General features: G+C 38.8%; 1 protein-coding gene across 4 annotated transcripts in view; it reads right to left on the reverse strand.

The window, feature by feature from the left end:
* The window catches only part of LOC135216851 (uncharacterized), a 259,498-nt gene that overhangs the window by 38,105 nt on the left and 200,135 nt on the right, over positions 1-21,258 (reverse strand). For 2 of the 4 annotated variants that reach the window (XR_010314940.1, XR_010314942.1), the window contains exon 3: positions 17,755-17,852. The exons of the other annotated variants lie outside the window; for them this stretch is intronic. The gene's annotated coding sequence lies outside the window, so the exon portion shown is untranslated. The remainder of the gene's footprint in view (positions 1-17,754; positions 17,853-21,258) is intronic. 4 annotated transcript variants of the gene reach the window in all.

Raw genomic sequence — 21,258 nt, forward strand, 5'->3', positions numbered from 1 at the left:
AGAGATATGTTGACAAGTTGTAATATCAGCAGGAGCAAATGTAAATGTGTTTGTATAAATAAAAAAAAATTTCTGGACACCACAAAGGGAAACGGTAGAAGTAACAGTATAGCGTTGATGTTGAGTAGGGCTGCAAGGACGATCTCCTCATCTGCAACATGTCTTGTGATCTACACTAGAACCTTACATGGAATAAGTATACTATATTAACACTCATCTCTTCTATAAAACCAAGCTATAATCACTCGGCAAAAAACTGAAAAGTATTAATACATAAACAATCCTTAAAACTTAGCAATTTCATGAGCGCATTTTCTTTTATTTGTTTACAGGATAAATGACTGGCTAAAGCAGACAGACATAGTAATAACCACGAATTATTATATTTCAAGACAAACAAAGATCTAGACCAAATTCCTACCGCAAATTCAAGTTCACATGCGACAGGCCCTCTCCACGGCCACCTTATTCTACATTAGGCTCCACACAGGCATGCAGGGAGACCGCCCGCCAGTATGCCACACAAGGCAACTTCCATTTTCATGTATAATGAAGAGCCTGGAAGTGTCTGACAACATCACTTAGGAGAGGCTTCCAGGTAGCAAGAGAAATAAATAAAGACCTTCTAAGTAGGACAGACGGCAACTCTCGAAAGGTCATCATTCATCCATACGTTCCAGGTAAGGCATCGAGAGTCTTTCCCGATAAGCACCACTGATACCAAAGGTTATTAATTGTGCCAAGAGGCCACGAAAACGCTCTAATCAGCATCATCCACACCATTTCCATAGTGATATATATATATATATATATATATATATATATATATATATATATACACACACACACACACACACACACACACACACATATATATATATATATTATTATAATATAATTATATATATATAGATATATATATACATATATATATTATTATATATATATATTCATTTTTAAGTTTTATCAGATTCTCGTGATGGTTGTGGACAATTTAAAAATGACTTAAATGATGTAATCTACTCAAGGCGGAAATAACCAAGACAGTCTTTAATGTGCACAAGTTATAATACTTTCTCATTCGTAAGAGATATCGAATTTCCGATTTTTACTGCAACGTGGATGGAAACGCCATCTATCAAGCAACGTGGATGGAAACGCCATCACTATCAAGCGCCTGAGAAGTGCCGGCGGAGTCGGTCATCATCTCTTGACAACTCAACTGCCTGAGAAGTTGGTATGGATTCCAAGAACTTTGGAAGACGATATGTAATCCATATGCGCATGACACCATGCTGATGACGCCAATTAGAAAGTAGTCCTCACCAGTAGGGTCTCACACACAATTAACTGTCCACATGGATCGACTGAATGGCGTGCTACTTCACATCACAAAAGGATGCATAATTTGCATGACATACTCAATGTGCCAGACTGAAACTACGTAGAAGCAACCAGCGTAGGCGTGACCGCTGTAAAGTTTAATAACGAATGACTCAAAGACAACTTGATTCTAAATCTACCATGGCACACTTGAAACGAGGGGCAACTATTCCCTTCAGATCCCCCATAATTAGCTGATACTGGAGGTATTCGATCTCAGAAGAATCGGTGTAGCCAAGCCCCTGAAGTCCCTCCTACCCGCTCCTCTGAACTATTGATCCTGGTATCAAGCAAATGGTTACCGGCCACAGACTTGCAGACTGCTTTCCTTCAAACCTTCTCAAAGAGCTTTCAGGCAGGTCGGTATGATTTCTGGTAGCATTCATTGTTTGGTTTCAAGCGCTGAGTAAGTGTGGATGGGTGGGTGGGTGGGTGGGTAGGGGGTTTCCCTGGTTTTACGAGGACATTATTTGTAAATGATTCCCGCCACTTTTTTTCCCCTTTCCATAATTTCCTTAACATTGTAAGGGAGAAAAGGCGAAGTCTTAGAACAAGACGCCAAAGCTTCTAGGATGGAACTTCACCAAAATCCTCTATAAGAAAATATAATCAACAGAAAGAAGACAAATTTCCAGTGGCGGCGATGTTTCTTGAAAAGAAGGCTGCCTCGATTACAAACTGGCAACTCCTTTTCTAACATACACACACAAAAGAAATCATTCATCTCCATTTGGCGAAACTCGCTAAAAATAAAAAGTTAAACTACACAATTATAATCATAAATAGAACAAAAACATTTGGTCGAATGAGTCATGTAAAAATACAAGAATTCGGATAACTTACGATTTACATACGATTCCCAATTGCTGTATTTATCTATTTATTTCTGATGAATATTCGCAAAATACTTCTACTCAGTCTATACAGCAGAAGGCAGTCGAAATTGCACCTCCAGTTTACGTATGGCTCATTTATAAAAGTACTGAAAAAGCCTTGGGACATCGTTTATCTTGATCGGAAAAATTAAGGGAAAAATGAGTACGTATCAAAACAGATTATTTTAAAACCAGAAGATTTATAGACGTGAAAACATTCCTTCAGCCCACTCGAAAGGACAGAGACTGTACGAGTACGTGCGAAATTGGACGGAACATTTTGCATGACGTCATGAATAAGCGATTTTGGGGGATATTTTGATGAGAACCAGATGCTGAGGAAAACCTGCAAGAGCTCATAAATGAATTTCAACTTTCTGAAATGGACACAATTAAAAAGAAATTCCGGAGAAGGGAATTACCTGATTATGATAGAATCACTACAGAGATGAATTTAGAAAAATCACAACAGATCCGTTGTATACTAACTGTGGACGTTTGCAACAAACTGACTCAGAAAATGAAGCCTAATGACTGGGAATCAGTAGTCATAGTCAAGGTACTAAAGAAAGATGACCTGAATGAATATGGTATTTATACAGGCACTCAACATGTTGAAAATAGATACTGATACAAATCTTAGAGATATAAAAAAGGGGGGGTTCTACGCATCATATATTTGTGTCAAGACATAATTTGCAAATCAGTATGATATATTAGAAAAAGACCCTCTGATGCTTTTGTTGATGACGAGAAGGCATTCGAAAGCGTCCACAGGCCAGCAATAGGATAAGTCCTGTATTACCCAAGTGGCCGGAAATGCCAGGGAAGATGTAGACCGTATTAAGATAGAATATGCAGATGCTGGTGTTTTAATCAGCAAAAACCACATTTGTACAAAACTTGCTTAAGAAACGGAACATAACCTGAGTAATAGGACTCAAAATCAATCCCAGAAAAAAACAAAAGTTATAGCAGAACATGAACAAGGAATCAAATAGCATTAGGTAATAAGGGCGAATTTTTCAGGTATTTAGAAACAATGATATATGGTGCAGGTTCACTTCTGTTAAAATTGAGTAAACGAATCAAATAGGTAAATCAGGTTGTCGGTTATACAAAAGTTTCGAGGACAAGTAGGCTGAAACTGCATAAAAGTAAGAAAAAAGAAAAGTTTAGGAAGATGGAACATAACGAAACTAGTGTCGACTGGTGATTAAAGTATTTATTTATATATATATCTATATATATATATATATATATATATATATATCAGGATTACGAAGGCATTATAGATGTATGAATGATACTGTAAACGAATTATATACCGGAGTTCCCTATGCGGATGAAATGACGTCATTAAGCTGGAGATGGATATAACATAACCTCCAAACAACTTGTGGGAGAACAGCAAGTGATACGTCAGTCGAACTCCCGGGGGCACCAGTAGAGTTGGAAGACCCAGAACTACTTGGATAAGAAGCATAGGAAGCAAGGCAGGAGATGAGTGGAGATTTGTGGAAGACAAAGCACAGGAATAACATGATTCCCGGAATGTCGCAGATGCTCTTTGCGTCTGGCGGCACTGGAGCCATATAAAACAAATAAATTTATCAGAGAACCGGGGACGCCTCAGGATAAATGCATGGGAACGATGGCATATCTATCATGATTAGAACCAAATGAATTAAACCACCCACATCCGATCATATAAGGCTAAAATAATCGATGAAATAAGGCGAGGGAGGCGGCGACTGCGAGGACGCTGGGAGGCTCCGCCGCCTCTCCTCATATTTCTTCTCCAAATAGGGTGCGAGGTCAAGCGAGGCCAATGCGATTATCTACTACCAAAATATTAGCATACAGACTACATGGAACCTCTCTCTCTCTCTCTCTCTCTCTCTCTCTCTCTCTCTCTCTCTCTCTCCATTCTGAAAAACATTCACGCAAACAAATTTGCATATGGACTCCACTCCCTACCTACAATCCCTCACACAGACGGCCTCAAGACACTCTCACGCGACACGCATCCGATAGGGTACCTGGAGAAATAAGTGACCGCGTAGCCACATTTCTATCAATCCACTTTCATGAAAACCAAACGCGAGATAGACTCGGTTTATACGAAACGATGACATGGCGAAAAAGGGGCCTACCTTCTCCTTTTCTTCCTTTTTATACTGAAATTCTCATGACACCTGATTGCATAATGAATGACAATTGATATAATTCAACCACCAAAAAAAAATAACCCTTCACCAAATTACTATGACACCATTCAGGACTCGACTCACTTACATAAAGGCTTTCCACCAAAACCAGGATGAAAAAAAAATCTCAAATTTCTGAAAAAATACAGATTACAAGTCCTTTCCACATACCACCCTGCCTTTGAACTCAAATAAAAGAAAAGGAAAATGAAAAAAAAAAAATAAAAATAGACCTCCATGTCTTCGCACGCGAACCTTAATAAAGGGTTTGCAAAGGTAAACTCAAGCCCAGTGCCATAAAAAAGCCAATAGAAAAAGTGAGGCAATGCAGACAAGGACCTGGAGAGAGGCGTCAACAAGCAGTCGTGACTGGAGAGAGACGGCCTACAAGGCCAATTAACATGAAGGAACCGAATTGGCGTCACTTTCTCCGTTGCGGTGACCGGTCAACCGAGGGAGGGAAGCAGCCGGGGCTGAGCAGGAGGCAAAAATCAAAAAGGGAGGGGCGGGGGAGGGGAAGAGTTGAGGAGGTTGCGTCAAAACCCGGTAGGTACTAAGGGGGAGTGGGGGAGCGTCGGGGGGGGGGGGGGGGGTTACGCCTGGCTACACACAATTTACATTGTAGCCAATTGCAAAAGAACACTGCTTCGCTGGAAGGCGAAATGTTGAAGACAGTGGTGATCCCGCAACACAGTTGGTCTTAATTAACCCTGTTTCATTTCCATTTCCTTCTTTTGAATGGTCAAGTGGTCTGTTTGCTTGCTTTCTCATTTGCTTTCATTATCCGTTTCTTTCAGTGTGAGAAATGCGTCCCTGATATTAAAGCACTTAAAGGGATATATAGGTATAAGGTCACTAACAAAATAGTAATGTAGAGTCACAATACTAAAATACTGTAAATGCTTTATTTAAAAGAACAGTCACAGTCATAATTATCATCACGCAAAAAAATGGTTTCATTATTGAATTATTGAATTGTTTTTCAACCACGCGATTGTTTATAATTCGACAAACTGCTCTAATGAGCATATATATCTGTAAATGTATCCAATTCACGAATCGTTACTTAGGACATCCCGTACACTGAAGTGAACAAAAATGTCCAACCTACAAGCGCGCACGCGCGCTCACACACACACACCACAGTACATAGTTCCACAACATAATTGCGCAAGATTCTCTCAATTTCATACACAATTCGATTCAACATTAAATTAGCAACGGAAACCCCACCAACCATTTCTTCTGCCAAAAAAAAAAAAAAAAAATAAAAAAAAACTAGCCTGAAAGGTGAGGGGCAGAGTCATTGTGAAATGGAAGGTAAACGAGGAATTCCATGTAACTCGTCAAACAACTATACCTGCGAGGAAAAGAAATGTGTCATTCACAGCAGCGATCCTCATCATGAGCTACAGCCAAGTTGGCATTTAGTAGATGTGAATTAAATAGCAGCTTCAGCTGCTCTGCTCATAACAAGGCCGCTTCTTATTCCGCCTCCAACTCTTCCAATAGCTATGAGCAGATTTGAATGTGTTTATGCGGTTTATTCATTATGTATCGAATACCATCGACTTATGAAGCCACGACGTTAAAATACCGCAGAGTTGCACGTACGGGATACGAAAGTCTCAATTATTTTGTCATATCATCTTTACACTCGTTATTATTCCCAAAGCTTGCCTAATCGATAAACATAGGACTAGATTTTTAAGCTACATCATTCAGCTCAAGTAGACGATATATCAAATGAGAGGATTTTCTTTACTTTCTTTTCCTAACCTAAATTACCTATCTTTGTCTCAAATTACGTAACCAAACAAATCTACGTTAAACCTATGGCCAGGGGCCAAGGAGACCCTAAAAAAAAAATAAGGGGGGGGGGGGGGAGAGAGAGAGAGAAGCTTCACAGGTTGAAAACAAGAGGCCAATTCATTAAAACAATTTCTTTTACCTACGTGACCTTTCCCGTCGCGTTATTCTTAGACGACGCCGCCTAAATTCCCATTTCTTCTGATTGCCACATCATCGACGTCTTCCTAACAGCCTGGTCTGTTTGAGATCTTAATATACAGTAACCAGGAGAAAATGACCTCAACCTGAAAAAAACTTTCACCTTATTTCTGTTTTCAAATAATGCTCGATATAAACAACCAATTAAGTGTGACAATGGCTCTTCTGATGCTTTCGCCGTGAATGAGGTCACTTTGAAGTCTTCAAACACTGGGTTATAAAGCGATCATATTTTTCTACCATTGCTGACACAGGGTCTTTTTCCTTTTTATTTACTGGTGAGCTTCACAAGACTATATCAAAAGTCCTGTCTTGGGTGTCAGTTCAAAGGAAGAACCCAACGTTTTTCTCTGACGCTTACGTTTATTTAAACAGATAAATTAGTCGTTTTCGCACACTACAAGATCGATTCCAATCTGACCTAGTTTTCTCAACGTATCGTTAAAACATATATATGCTTAAGAGATGGTCATTCACAAAAATCACATGACAGAAAAAAAAATTAAAAAAAAAGAGAAAAATCTTCGAATATGGGATGTCCTCACCCCAGCCCACTGCACTACTGCACAGAGCTTCATTTCCTGAATATTTATGCTACATGACAAGCAAGCATTTTATCTTATAAAAATTTCAACTTCACCTTTACTCTTTTGTTTTTCCACGACCACAAGCAACTAACTACGATCACCGCTCTACCGTTCCAAGTCTCCTGATTCCAGCACTTCCTCTGCCTTTCCCGCATCTGTCTTTTCCCAGACGGAACCACCTCTGTCCTCCCATTTCAGGACAACTTCTCTATCACTGAGGTCTCACTAAGCACAAGGCACTTGCACTCTCTTTTTTAACGGACTATTTAACTATGTGGGGCCACTAACATCCACACAAAAATAAAAATAAGTAAACATAGCGCCGAAGTTTCGGCGCAATCAAGTTTTCTGTATAATCAAGGCCACCGCTGGTCTCTGTATTATGCTGTATGAGCCGGCGCCCATGAAACTTTAACCACGGCCGGTGGTGGTCTATTCTCAATCGTTGCCAGACCCACGATTATGGCCAATTTTAACCATAAATGAAATAAAAACTACTGAGGTTAGAGGGCTGCAACTTGATATCCTTGATGATTGGAGGGTGGATGATCAACATACCAGTTTACAACCCTCTAGCCTCAGTAGTTTTAAAGATCTGAGGGCGAACAGAAAAAGTGCGGACGGACAGACAAAGCCGGCACAATAGTTTTCTTTTCAGAAAACTAAAAGACACACTTGTAGTTTCGTTCCTTCTCTGACTTTAGCAGCATGAACACACGGTATGGGGGAGCAAATCCCCTGCATTTAGACATTTATCAATTTACGTCACACTGAATGACAAGAATGCTACGTTTTACCCGTATGTAAATACAATTATAAATATAAATATATAATATATATATATAATACATATTGTAAATTTTTGTCGCATACACCATAACATTTTTATGTTCATAAAAACGAAGCCACCTAGGAAATAACTAGCACACAAGGGGATTCATAAATGATAAGTGCTTCGTCAGCAGAGGGATTGGAACTGCCATTTAGTAGAAAAACAACTAAAATACAGACTGTGACCTCACAGCTGTCAAGAGGCATAACTTGATACATACCGACTCAGATGTACCTACATATGCATGTCGAATTCAAGTTTTTGTATTTAGAAATATTTATATATAGTATATACTATATTATATATATATATATACATATATATATATACATATATATATATACTATATATATATATATATATATATATATATATATATATATATATACACACACACACACACGGCGCACACATCTGCCATTACAGGCTCATCAGGACTCATTACTGGTGACACGAGTCTCCAAAAGGTTGTTGCATTTCGTGCTAGTTAAGGTTCTTGGAATGAGGTTACCAAGGGCATCCCCATATTTCATATCATTTCATATCGATCACAGGGTCTCCTCGAGAGTCATCAGTGTCTGGTATTTGCTGGTGGTTAACTATCCAGGTGATGAGACCACAGCCAAAGGACGACCGACCTCACTTATCGAAATACCAGTGTACTCACAAGCGAGCGTATAAACGTATCACCTACCATCTTACTATGGATGCCCCCGGGCTAAGTTGCCACAAGTCGAACTCCTTTAGCCTTCTCCCTTTGAAAGTCTTTTAAATGTCTCGCTGTTCTTTGTCTTGGTTATAAAAAGAGATCAACGACGGAATGCTTTTGTTCTCATAAGCTTTTCATTCGCCCTTGATGTCCGTCTGATGATTGCTAGAAACCGAACTAGAAAATAACATGGAAAATCATAAATTAATTGGTAGAAAGACAAAGAGTATAAGTAAATAACGTCATACAACACTCAAGGACTCTTCACATATCAAAAACTTACTTCAAATGAGTAAATATTTTAAAAGTTCGTTTTTCATATGCTGCCCTCAAGAAGTTTCACTTAAAAGTCTGGAAACCTGGAACGGTTTCTATAGAGTTGTCTTCATCAACATTTTTCATCGGCTCGAAAAGGATTCTCCAGCTGAGAGAGACTAATCAACTTCATTCATTGTAGTGCAATCTCTGGGATCGACATGAAGGAAGCGAAGGTTTACCCCGGCTTTACCTGTGAAATGCACAAAGGTTCCCGATTCTAAAAGTTACAAAAATCAATACTCCTTCGTCGCTACCTGAAGCCTCGCTAAATTGAACAGATGCCCTTTGAATGCTACAATTAGTTTTACTTGTCCAATTGTTAGGTCTTAACTATAGAACTTACAGCGCTATACTGACAGAGACGGGTTCAATAAATTCTTAAGAGGTTGTGGAATTCCTGAACAGAATTTCCTTCCACACATTCCTTTATCGTTTAGGGAAATAAAAGGGAAAAAAATCCAATTAGGCCTAAGGAATAGTATAGGCTTATCAGCTACCCCCATTCTCTCTCCAGAGAGAGAGAGAGAGAGAGAGAGAGATAAATTTTTCCAAGTGCAACAGTATCTAATTCAATTTACTTCAAACATCCAATGAAGGAATTTAATCTTTTTTCTCATGATCTTTATTTATGCAAATTCAAATTATCAGGAACACAAACTCTAAAAGTAAATTAATGTCAAATTACTTGATGCAGTAGAATATAAACACAGTTTCTATACAGGCATACATGTACACATATATAATTATACATGTGCGAATAAACACACGTTCATATGCAATGCTAACTATCTGCCCCTTTAAGGGGGGGGGGGGGGCAGAAGGTGTTACCAGTTTCCAGAAAACATTAACTTCTGATGGGAGGTTACCGGTGACTCGAACGTGTTAGTGTCGCAGGCAGTATTCCTTTGCGTAAAGGTAATGGCGATAGAGAAGACTGTGAGAATTAATAGGGGCACAATGGTAGTATGATATTTCTATGGAAATAAGCCATCTATGAGAACTGCTACGGAAAGATTAGTCTGAGTGTAGACAGGGATGCTGTCTGATGTGAAACACTTACACGAGTAGTGTGAGAGTGAAGGAAAAAAGCTGATTAACAAATTAATGGAGAAGTGAAGCGAAAGGCCAGAGAAAGGACAGTATTCGTATAAGCAAACTTACGGGATAAGAAAATGGGCATTGAAAGCAGTGCGGAATGGCTGATAACTGCAGATGAAACAGTACTGCTTGGGGAGAGCAAAATGATACTACAGAGAATGGTGACAAAGTCTGAAAATGTTTGCGAGAGCAGTTGAGAGTAGATGCAAGCAGGATTACGATTTCGACATTGCACTCACCAAGAAGGGTAATCAGTGAATCTCCATATGATATGGGAAGGTTTGAAGCAACTGATTCTTACAGGTATGTGGGACTAAATGTAACTGATGAGGGTAGTATTCGGGGAAGAGGTCTAAAACAAAATGTGATGACTATGGAAGTCACAGGTGGGCCAACTCTCCGCATGAAAGTGAAGTGTGGACACTGCATACACCTAGAGAGAGAGAGAGAGAGAGAGAGAGAGAGAGAGAGAGAGAGAGAGAGAGAGAGAGAGAGAGGCCGTACGAAGAACTGAAATGGTGAGCAAAGCAAACTTATTAAAGTGGGAAAGAAGTTAATCAATGTCACGATGGATCAGCCTATTACGAGACGTTTCCGTTACATGCAAAGAACGCAGGATGCAACGCTCCTGATAATAAAGAGTATAGTGCGGAAGTGTTGCGAGGGAGAGGGAGGAGGAGGAGGAGGAGGAGGAGGAGGAGGAGGAGGAGGAGGAGGAAGAGGAGGCGGAGGAGGAGGAGGAGGAGGAGGAGGAGGAGGAGAAGGCGACCTAGGAAGTGCTGCATTGGTCGACTGGAAGACAATGGAAAGGAAGGGCACTACTATCCTCGAAGGAAGGGGGTCCGTGCAACACAGATCTGGAAGTTGCAAGATATGCGAGGGAATTCGGTGATGCTGCTCAAACTTTTTCGTGGAGAGCACCTCCTACAATTTGTAAAAGGAGCTGACATATTAATATGTCAGTTTCCCAAGATGGTTTACCTCCTTCAATTCCTATGTCCAATAATCTTAAACAGGATTTCAAATCAAGGAAAATTCAAAGGAAATAGGAAGGCACCGTAACACACTTCATTCTATTGACTACTTTACGTTATTCAATTGAATTATCCGAAGCCCCTTTTGATAATTATGGAAAAAGGCTATTGGTAAAACGCAAATTTACTTTACAATTATCTAATTTAGAAAAACAGAAATAATACTTTCAGGTATACCAATTTAATCTTAATACATAATACAGCACAGGAACAAAAGGCACAGCTACAATTCTTAGAGCAGAAAAAAATTACCGGTACAAGCACGAAGTCAAAAGTATGCTTTTGTATCGCTGAAGATGATATGCATACGATTACAAATTCTTTGAAGTCACTTTGAGGACTAACACCTTTTTTTTCCGCAAGAATTCCGCTGAAATTTCAAAGTATCTGAATGACTCAGTGGAGGCAGACCGAGAACAAGTTACTGAAGGCCGCGGGAACCTTCTTTCTTCTGAGAGATTGCCGTCTTTTCCACTCCACCCTTATGGAAATTGCACATTGTGCAACTGACAAACACTGACTGCAATCGCATATCTATCGCTCATTGATGTCTATTACACGTCACTTCCTTATGACCATTCTGGAATGGTGCAATGCTCAGCTTTTTTCTGCATTCTAAGTGGAGATTACTCAGCCACAAGAAGTGATAATGCAAAAATATAAAATGTAAAATGTAAATTCTAGTTGCGAGTCAAATATGACGTGGTAGTCTACACACACACACACACACATATCTTTTTATCTGTCTATTATAAATATAGAATATAGATGTGTGTGTGTATACACTAGCACTTTATATTCAATTCGCAACTAGAATTCCCACTTTAAATTTTATGTTTTTTCATTATTACTTCATGCGGCTGAGTCATCTCCACTTAGAATGCAGAAAATAAAAAGGTGAGAATAGCGCCATTCCAGAATGGTCATAAGAAGTGACGTGTAACAGACATCAATGAACGACATATATGCGGTGATGAAAATACTAACTAACGGTACTGCATTTCAATTTCTAAAAGCATGCAAATGAAAGAGCACTGTCTCAAGAGGAAAAACCCTGCTTTCGGCAATGAATACCTGCATGTGATTCATATGCCAAAAACGTAAAATGTACATTGATGAATATCGGCAACTAACCTTTGAAGCCATTACTAATGGTCAAAAGTCTACCCACACCCAAAGCCGATGAAAACAGAGGAAATTTTAATTTAGTTATTTCTTGTTTAGGAGTAAGATTGTATATTCTGCCTTTGTGCAAAATAAGATGAGATAAACTGAACGGTATAAACGAAATAGCGGTCCCCTGAAGGATCATTCCATTCCAAGCGGCTTTATCCTCAGAAAATCTCTTTTCCATGTCGCCATTTTAATATCAATGAACCACAAAGAACAAACAAATCATAAGAAATACGCGATAAACTTCCCTAAAATCTTGGCGTCAATTTCTGCTGAGCGCTAATATGGTGGAATTATGAAAAGTGTAATAAAATTCGATGGAAAAGAGAGAGAAACTATAAGCTATAAGTCAAGCGAAAAATATTAGCGGCTTAAGACGACAATTAACAACTGACAAAATGTAAGCTGTGCGGGTGCGCAAGTGCGCGCACCAACCTTAAATGGAGTTGAAATTAATTGAACTTCAGAAGGGATCAGTTGCTAAACATGTTTCATGCCGCTCACACAACATGAGACTTGAGCACTACAGCGTCCAATATGCCAAGTTTCTATATATCGGTTTAAAGAGAGAGCCGACACAAACCACACTTGGGTAATCCTCTCTGAATTAGCAGCAAACTCATTAACTCTAAATAATCCAATACTAATGATATTTGAGTCACCCCACGTGCATGCAAGAAACTTTTGTATTTTAATACTATAGTAGTAAAAACAGGCACCAGAGTCCCATGAAATTCAAGAATAAACATATAAACAACCCAACACGCACGTGTACTGTAAACAGATAAAGCTAAAAGCAAAAAATTAGATTCTCACAAAGGACAGACTAGCAATTTCCAAGACATTGAGTGGCTAATGACAGACTTATACACGAATAAAACGTGATGCTAAGTCACTTTTCCGGATTTAATCCTTGTAGTAGATCCGAGTATAACCAAAATAAAACCACACATACAACAAGATTCTCAGGGTGACAAGGAATTACCGCCCACCCCAATAATCTCTAGACGACTTCTAAATTTACCTGTTCCCCGCATTTAATCCCGCCATTGTGTTGGTTTAAATCTGCCCACGGATTACACTGAGATTACGCGTGTAACTGGAAATTTTTTAAATATTTCTTTGTGGTAAAGACTTCAATGTTGAAAGAGACTGGGCATTAAAAAGTCAGAAAATATTTTTCCTTACAAAATACTGATTTTGTATAGTAAAATACACGACAAACTAACACGGAACCATACCATTAAGCTTGACGTGAATAAATACACACACATACACACACACACACACATATATATATATATATATATATATATATATGATAATATATATATATATATCTATATTATACATATACATACAATACATATATATACATATACATACGTATATATGATATAGTTATATATATAGTATATGATATATATATATATATATATATATATATAATATATATATATATATATATATATATAGTTATATTATACAAACGTAAATAGGAATATTTCCTTATTACGTTTGTATAATAATAACTATTCAACTCTTTCTCCTCATATAATGATTAAAACCCTGCAGACTCTTTATTTCTATCTTTAAAATACATCTATAATGAAATAACAGTGAACATAGTTTCCTTTAAAACCCATAATCTTAATTTGTTCCTAATCTAACAAAACAAACCCGTACTTTGTTACAACACCCTAACTAATAACAGAAAGAACCTAAGCCACGGCAGATCATTGTAAAATTGAGTCCCTGTTACACTTAAGAATTTTTGTTCACTTCAATTATATAAATAAATAATCAAAGTGAGCGCCAAGCACAATTATATAAATAAATAATCAAAGTGAGCGCCAAGCACAGGAAACTCGAGCGCAGCGTCAGTCCCAGCAAATGCGATGAGGACGCTGGCCGGAGAGTTCAAGGTTTGTGAACAGTGATTACAGGAAATAAAGTGGCCGCTACCTATCCAGTCAAGTAGTACCTACAGTCAATACTTAAAAAACCCGACAACACAAAAACGTTGCCCTGGAGAATGTAGTAAGCAACAATCAATATCATCCCTAAATGAGATACGAAATACAAAACCTCATAAAAACTACAGCCCTAAATGATATACGAAATACAAACCTCATAAGAACTACAGAACTAAATGAGACACGAACTACCAACCTAATAGAGAGTTATATCATACACTGCGCTAAGAAAACTTGTCTTAAATAAGCCTTCATGTACAAAAGACAGAACGTCATAGAATAAGTTTCACAAGATGACATCTCGAATAATATACATTCATTTTCTGTGAAATTTATTGCCATGATCATAAAGTCTAAATTTCACCAATGACCCGCCAACTTTGGTGTAGAGATATCTGATGCAATAAATCAAGGGTCCCAAAACAAAATCATCACCGCCTCTTACGCAGTTTGACGCAAAGCGTCCCTGTGAAAGTCTTCCCACATTTCTTTTCTGCGCTTTCTCTTCCGCAAATCTCCACTCTTCTCCAGCCTCCCGTATCATAGGTCTCATCGAAGTAGTAGGTCTAGGTCTTCCAACATTTCCAGTGACCACAGGGGCCCAGCTGACCTCATCACAAAAATGGAACCGATTCCAATGAACTAGTGATTGACTGACATTTGCCATCGTCTAACAAAAGGATTACTGCATTTCAAAAGATTTTCGGTGTAGAGTTGAGTTGAATATAGAATTTACCCCAGAGACCAAGCACTGGAACCTATGAGTTCGTTCAGCGCTGAAAAGGAAATTGACAGTAAAAGGTTTGAAAGGTGTAACAGGAGGAAAATCTCGCAGTTGCACTATGAATCAAGTGTTAGGAGAGGGTGGAAGTAAGATGAAGAAATAGAATATGAATAAAAGGAATAAAAGTTGTTGCAGCTAGGGGCCGAAGGCACGCTGCAAAGAAACGATTTTCGTTGTCAATCCCGGTCGCACAAGGTCAGCTTGTGTCAATAACATCCTCCTAATCCTCTGATGCTTTGAGCACTAACTCTAGTGTGTCCGGCGATACAGCAGATGAGCGCCGGAACTTTCAAGTTTTCCTCTCTTCACCTAGCATAGGGTTACCATTGTCCCGCCATCAGATGGAAAGGATGATCATTCTTTCAAGGGACCTTCAGCATTGCTGTTCTCTTGGTATCGCTCAAGTAAACTTCTAACATCGCGGACAACAAACGAACCATTATTTTATCGCTACATCGACAAGTACAAAAAGAAATAAGAGAGATCCACTCCCCAACTAGAGTTCAATAAATCCTTATCGGCACTCCGTAGGCTACTACATTTTATTATTGCGTTTTAATTAAGCGTACTATCTTTTAGTTTTAGCTCTGGGCGAAGATCGATCTGCAAATGAATGGGCCGGTCACACCTGTCCCCCGTGTGCTTAGCCGATTCTAAAGGGAGAATAATGAGACTATTAAATGTCATGAAATCCAGAGGCTCCGTCTGGAAGAAGCCTCCGCCCCTCGCCTCCTCGGGTTCGGGGTAAATCGCGAGTTTTCTGGTTGCGGAGTGTGGTCTCGATGACAATTAAAAAGTCAAGTCAACTTCAGTTCTGCAAGACCATCTCCTTTCAAGCTTCAGACAGAGGATAAAATAAGATCTATGCAACACAAACGACACCACAATATGCACACATACACCACGTTCTCTTAGGGACCTGGCAGGATCGGAACACCTGCACATGATTAACAAACCTTCTTTACTTGAAAGGGTGGGCGGCCTTGGCTGCGATGCGTAGGAAGTAAGTAGTCGTGGGCGTGAAGGCGTGGGCAGGCAGAGAGCTCGCACCTCTAGGAACCGATCAAAGCTACAGGCCTTTTGAGAAGATGAGCGACACCCGCGTTTTCCAGCAGCCATTGCAATACGGGATAAGAAATTTCTCTTCAGCCTCAGTCAGTGAAACGCCGTAAGAGGAAGAAATCAAGTCTCGTGGCCGCTACAATTGGAGAGAACATCATCTTTTGCAAAATCCCGTTTGAGGGAGAGATTATTCAAAAGAATAGCACACCTTTTGACAGTATTCTTTACGCAAATCTGCTATTTTTTTTTCTCCCTCTCTTCTCTTCTTTTTAACAACCAGGCACTAATTCACTACTGAGGTTAACATTAAGGATAAAAGAACTGTGAAGAAAAAAAGCCGTACAGTTCCTTTTCGGGGAAGGCTCCGGGATAGAACGCTTTGGACCTCGGTTTGGGGCCGAGCACTATACGCACCGCTGAGAGAGAGAGAGAGAGAGAGAGAGAGAGAGAGAGAGAGAGAGAGAGAGATCAACATTAAAGAAAATGAATTCTAACACCATTACTACCAATATCATACGACCGTTAAGGAGTCATCACCCCCATTATAATCTAAGAGCACTCACAAATCATATCCAAAAAGGAAGAAACATTAATCTCGAGTTATAGGCAAGACAAGCCTGTCAATTACCTGCTCATTCCAAGGGTATAATAGGACACAGTGTACAACCTTGTTCTCATAACATGTCAAGGATGACTGGGGAGCTTTTGAGATACACAACTTTCACCACTTTTCATTGGGTAAAAATAGTGTCACAAAGCAATGACACTTATTTCCTTCGAGTGCGATGACTGATTAAGTTTCTCGTCACAAATAAATACGATGAAATGATGTAATACTACTGTTTAATACGGAGTTCATTTTCATGCAAAAACTCTTTTCGTTAATGCCTTTGTTTTCGTAATCTTTAATTGATATGACAGATAACGCACACAGATATTATATATATCAACTGAGCTGTAAAATGAAACGTAAACTCCTTTGAAGTTTCTAGGGCAAACGCTCTAGTTACAGAGGTATTTTGAATCAAAGCCACCCAAAAAAAAAGTCCTCTTTGAACAGAAACTTCTCAAATCACAAGGATAAAATCACTTAACTTAGCCTAAGGGCATGAAAACAAATTGAAGGTTGGGCAAAATCTCAAAAGCCCGTTTCCACATTTCATTCCCAGTAATAATAGCTATACTGTGGCTGAAAATTGTCGGGACCGACAATCCTACATAACAAAACAAGACTAGAACAAAAGCCTCCAATATAAGGCATCACATCACCACTGCTCAGGCGTACAAATGACAGCACTAAAGCGTTCACTTGCGAAAAAGGGCTGAATAGGTAATTTAAATAAAAATTGACTTGCATCATTACAATTACAATTCATATCATCGTTAATCAAACATTTCAATCAATATTACTACCCTTCTAAAAATATATATTCAGACAATTAAAAAACAGCCATTCAGATCAGATAAAACAAAAGGAACTTAATAAAAAAAAAAAAACACATACACTGTTAGGGTCTAAAGAAAAAAAATGAAAATCACAGCCGAAACTGACGAAGGCACTCTTACACTTCCGAAGCAATCCATTACACAGACGTTTCATGCTATAGGAAACCAGACAAGAAAATATAAGCCCTCCCACCCTTTTTCGCAAGGAAAAGAGACCAGGCTTACAATTCCCGAGAAAACATGTTTTCTGGCGATACCTGCGTCGTTGTGTGTTAGTTGTCCCGTCTGGTAGGACTCCTATCATGCGTCTTCCTTTGGGGCTTCCCGTGTCCTCTCGGAGCCATCTGAATATTGTCTGTCAACGAATTCACAAATAGAAATCATGTTCTAAAATTATAACAATGAAAAACTTTGATTTTACAGTTAATCTGAAAAAATGAGAACGAAACAACATAAAAAACATACTATGTAATGACATAATAGAAGAGAAGACAGTGGCCATGATATCAAACTACCTACGAAATATCTAAACAAGCGTCAGCAACTCCCTAAATCCCTACATTCCAAACATATATTTATTTCTAAGAAATTCCATTCGTTTCCTCTTTACTTCTAGTCGGGAACATAGAACATTATTTCTAATTTTGCTATGAAGGTGACTCTGTGTAAGAGAGAGAGAGAGAGAGAGAGAGAGAGAGAAGAGAGAGAGAGAGGAGAGAGCTTCCACTTCTCAGTTCGTTCAAGAGTGAGAATTCAGCAATAACCCGAAACACTACAAGCCACAGCTCCTTAACCTTCAACATAGTTATGGTCAAATCACAATAGTGAACAGTGCATCGGTTCTCCTGGGGAAATGGAGAAGGGTAAATTGCCCCTTCCTCCCTCCGCATTTAATTCTCTGGTCTCAATTAAGATCAATTAAATAACCCATACGAATATCGCTGGATTAGGAAGTCGGCGTCTTCCACACAACTCCAGTCATTATCTGGATGCATCCCGACCCTCGCACAAAGATGAAAGCCCACAGCAATTGCAGTCCAGAAACTCATCCACATATTGATATCAATATTGGCCTTCTAGTGATGCACTCAGTGGACAGATATAGCTTGGTAACAATCTGGTGTACCTTCTTAATGTCACATTTCATTTGAGAGGTACAAACACTGACAGCATATTGCAAATCAGCGAACTTAATATGGGTTATCAATAAGTATCTTCCATCTTGAACACTGAAGGAGGTTGAAATGGACACGAGCTTTGTTTCCTAACAACAACAACAACAACCATAATAATAATAATAATAATAATAATAATAATAATAATAATAATAATAATAACAACAACACTCGTGTAGTATGAGAAAAGAACGCGAATGAAAAGTCAAATAGTTGTCCGCTGTAGGTGTTACTAGTGGTCGAAAAGATATACAGTGAGCGTTCGTGACAAATGTGAGGTAGCAGCAAAACGGATAGCCGGAAAGTATTGAACTAAATACAGTCAACAAGGCGGAAACAAGCTATGATGATTCACAAAACTACCATGGAGTCAATGTTACACATGAAGTAAAAATGATACCAAAGGCATTTACTTGTGTACAAGGTGTAGAAAAGTTATGGGGCGCTCGACAAAAGTAGCCGATTAAACGATCAGATCTACGATGTTGACGTTTTGGAGTGCCAAAATATTTGCTTCATACTGACTTCTCAAGGGCCCAAAGTATATACGTATAAAGAAACGGGGTGAAAGATGTAACGCATTTAATAACAGCTGTATCATTTCTACTAAGATAATGGTAGTCAAGTGCAGAAGCAGTGGGAGTGAAAAAATATAAACTGGGAGATTCTGAATTGCACAGTACGCGTAATCACTGTAACAGGTAAATACAAAAATCCCAAAGTGAAAAATAACAGCGACGTCCTATTTCTAACAAGGACCGACAACTCGTTGCTGAGGCTTCGTAGGAAGGAGTGTGGAGCAGCTGAGAGTCATGAATTGCTTCCTTCCCTTAAACTCTCACTAGTGGGAATATATAAAAGTTCTTGTTGTTAAGGTCACTGATGGGGCAGCGACCGCCCTCTTCTTTAGTTGTTAAGGTCACTGATGGGGCAGCGACCGCCCTCTTCTTTTAGTTGTAAACGGTCCATTAAACAAAAATAAACCTTGCAGGTTCCACAACAGCAACTTGAGGAAGCTACATAAGTTTTAACAGAACTAAAGGTTCGAGTTCATATGAAATCGAATCTACTATTGTAATAATTCTTACCACCTATCCTGAAAAAGTATTTACAACGCAGTAATTATAGGCAACTCATTCCATAGAATGGCACACAAATTCAACAGAAGAAAAAGTAAAACTTGACAATGTGCACGGGTAAATACGTTACAATGAATGGAATCATGTTTTACCGCTGTTAAAAAAGCGTTATGCTTGATGATGATTCTCCTTAAATCTTTAGAAGGTGACATTTACTTTTCGGAAGAAACAGCGTCTGACAGATTATTATAATTATTTTTGTGTCCCAATCTACGAGTATGAATCTGTGAATAGGAGGAGCAAGTTCATGATGTTTTTTTCCGACAACCAATGCAAAATATATTTTTACCGTCTCATGAACACAAATAATTCTTATCAATATCAGACACTTGTCATTTGCACATGAAAACAAATTCACCTTGACTACACTGCAAAACTTATGAGGCAGCTAGTGTATTTATAATCTACTGATGCGATTGAAGTGTCATGTTTATACACGAGTAAATTAAGACCATCAACGAAAACAACGCTTTGTAAGCACTAACTTGCATGAATCACTATCTAAAAATAAATCGCAGAACAATAAACCGAAAAAAATACATAAATTGAACGCTATTCAGTAATTAACACCTTTTTCATCAATTCATAAATATGACTACGACAGCGGCAGCAATATTTTGTTTCCATTGAATGTTATATCTTTATCACCATCTAATATAACTTATATGCGAAATCCATCCATGGGGTATGTTTAGCCTTTTAATCCACTGAACTGCAGTTCCCACAACTGTCTGCTGACAATGAATAAAACAATTCTAATTCCACACAGCAGGAGGCACTGTTTCATTCAAGTCAAAATTCTGGAGACGACTGAGATTTAGAAAAGCCCTGAGCAGCAGCAGCAGGAAGACGTGACGATACGTCACAATCTCGATTATAAGGCTTCAAAGCAATCTCCTTCACAACTAAGAGTTGAAAGAGGGAATTTTTTTTTCTTTTTTTTAGGGGGAGGGAGGGGGGAGGAAAAAAAAGTTATGACATCTATTTAAGTGAACACTGGAAAAGCAACAGTGAATCTCAGAGGTTTCGAAATACCACTATATAGCGATCCCTAGCGTAGTGGAGGGGAAAGCAGAAATAAGAACATTTCAGTAAAAAAAAAATGGGGAAAAAAGCTAAAATGAATGCTAAAGTGATCTGAAGTCAAGATTAAAGGGAACGTGAATGTGGTCACAACGCCTTATGATAAAAGATGCAAAGGATGTACGATAAAGGAATCTTAAATCAAGACAAACCCGAGTCCATGAGGAGGAGCATATTGGGTGTAGAATAATTTCCAGACCTGGTGAATGAAAGCACTCGGCTGGTGAGTAATTTACCCGAAAAGAACGCAAGCATGGCGGAAGCCAGAAAGGAAGACTTCATAATAGGAATACTGTTCCAGAGAGAGACAAACATTTCCAAACACTTTGAAGAACACAGTAAAAGCAGAAAATAACGAGCCAGA

The sequence above is a fragment of the Macrobrachium nipponense genome, chromosome 6, assembly GCF_015104395.2.
Source record: "Macrobrachium nipponense isolate FS-2020 chromosome 6, ASM1510439v2, whole genome shotgun sequence".
Lineage (NCBI taxonomy): Eukaryota > Metazoa > Arthropoda > Malacostraca > Decapoda > Palaemonidae > Macrobrachium > Macrobrachium nipponense.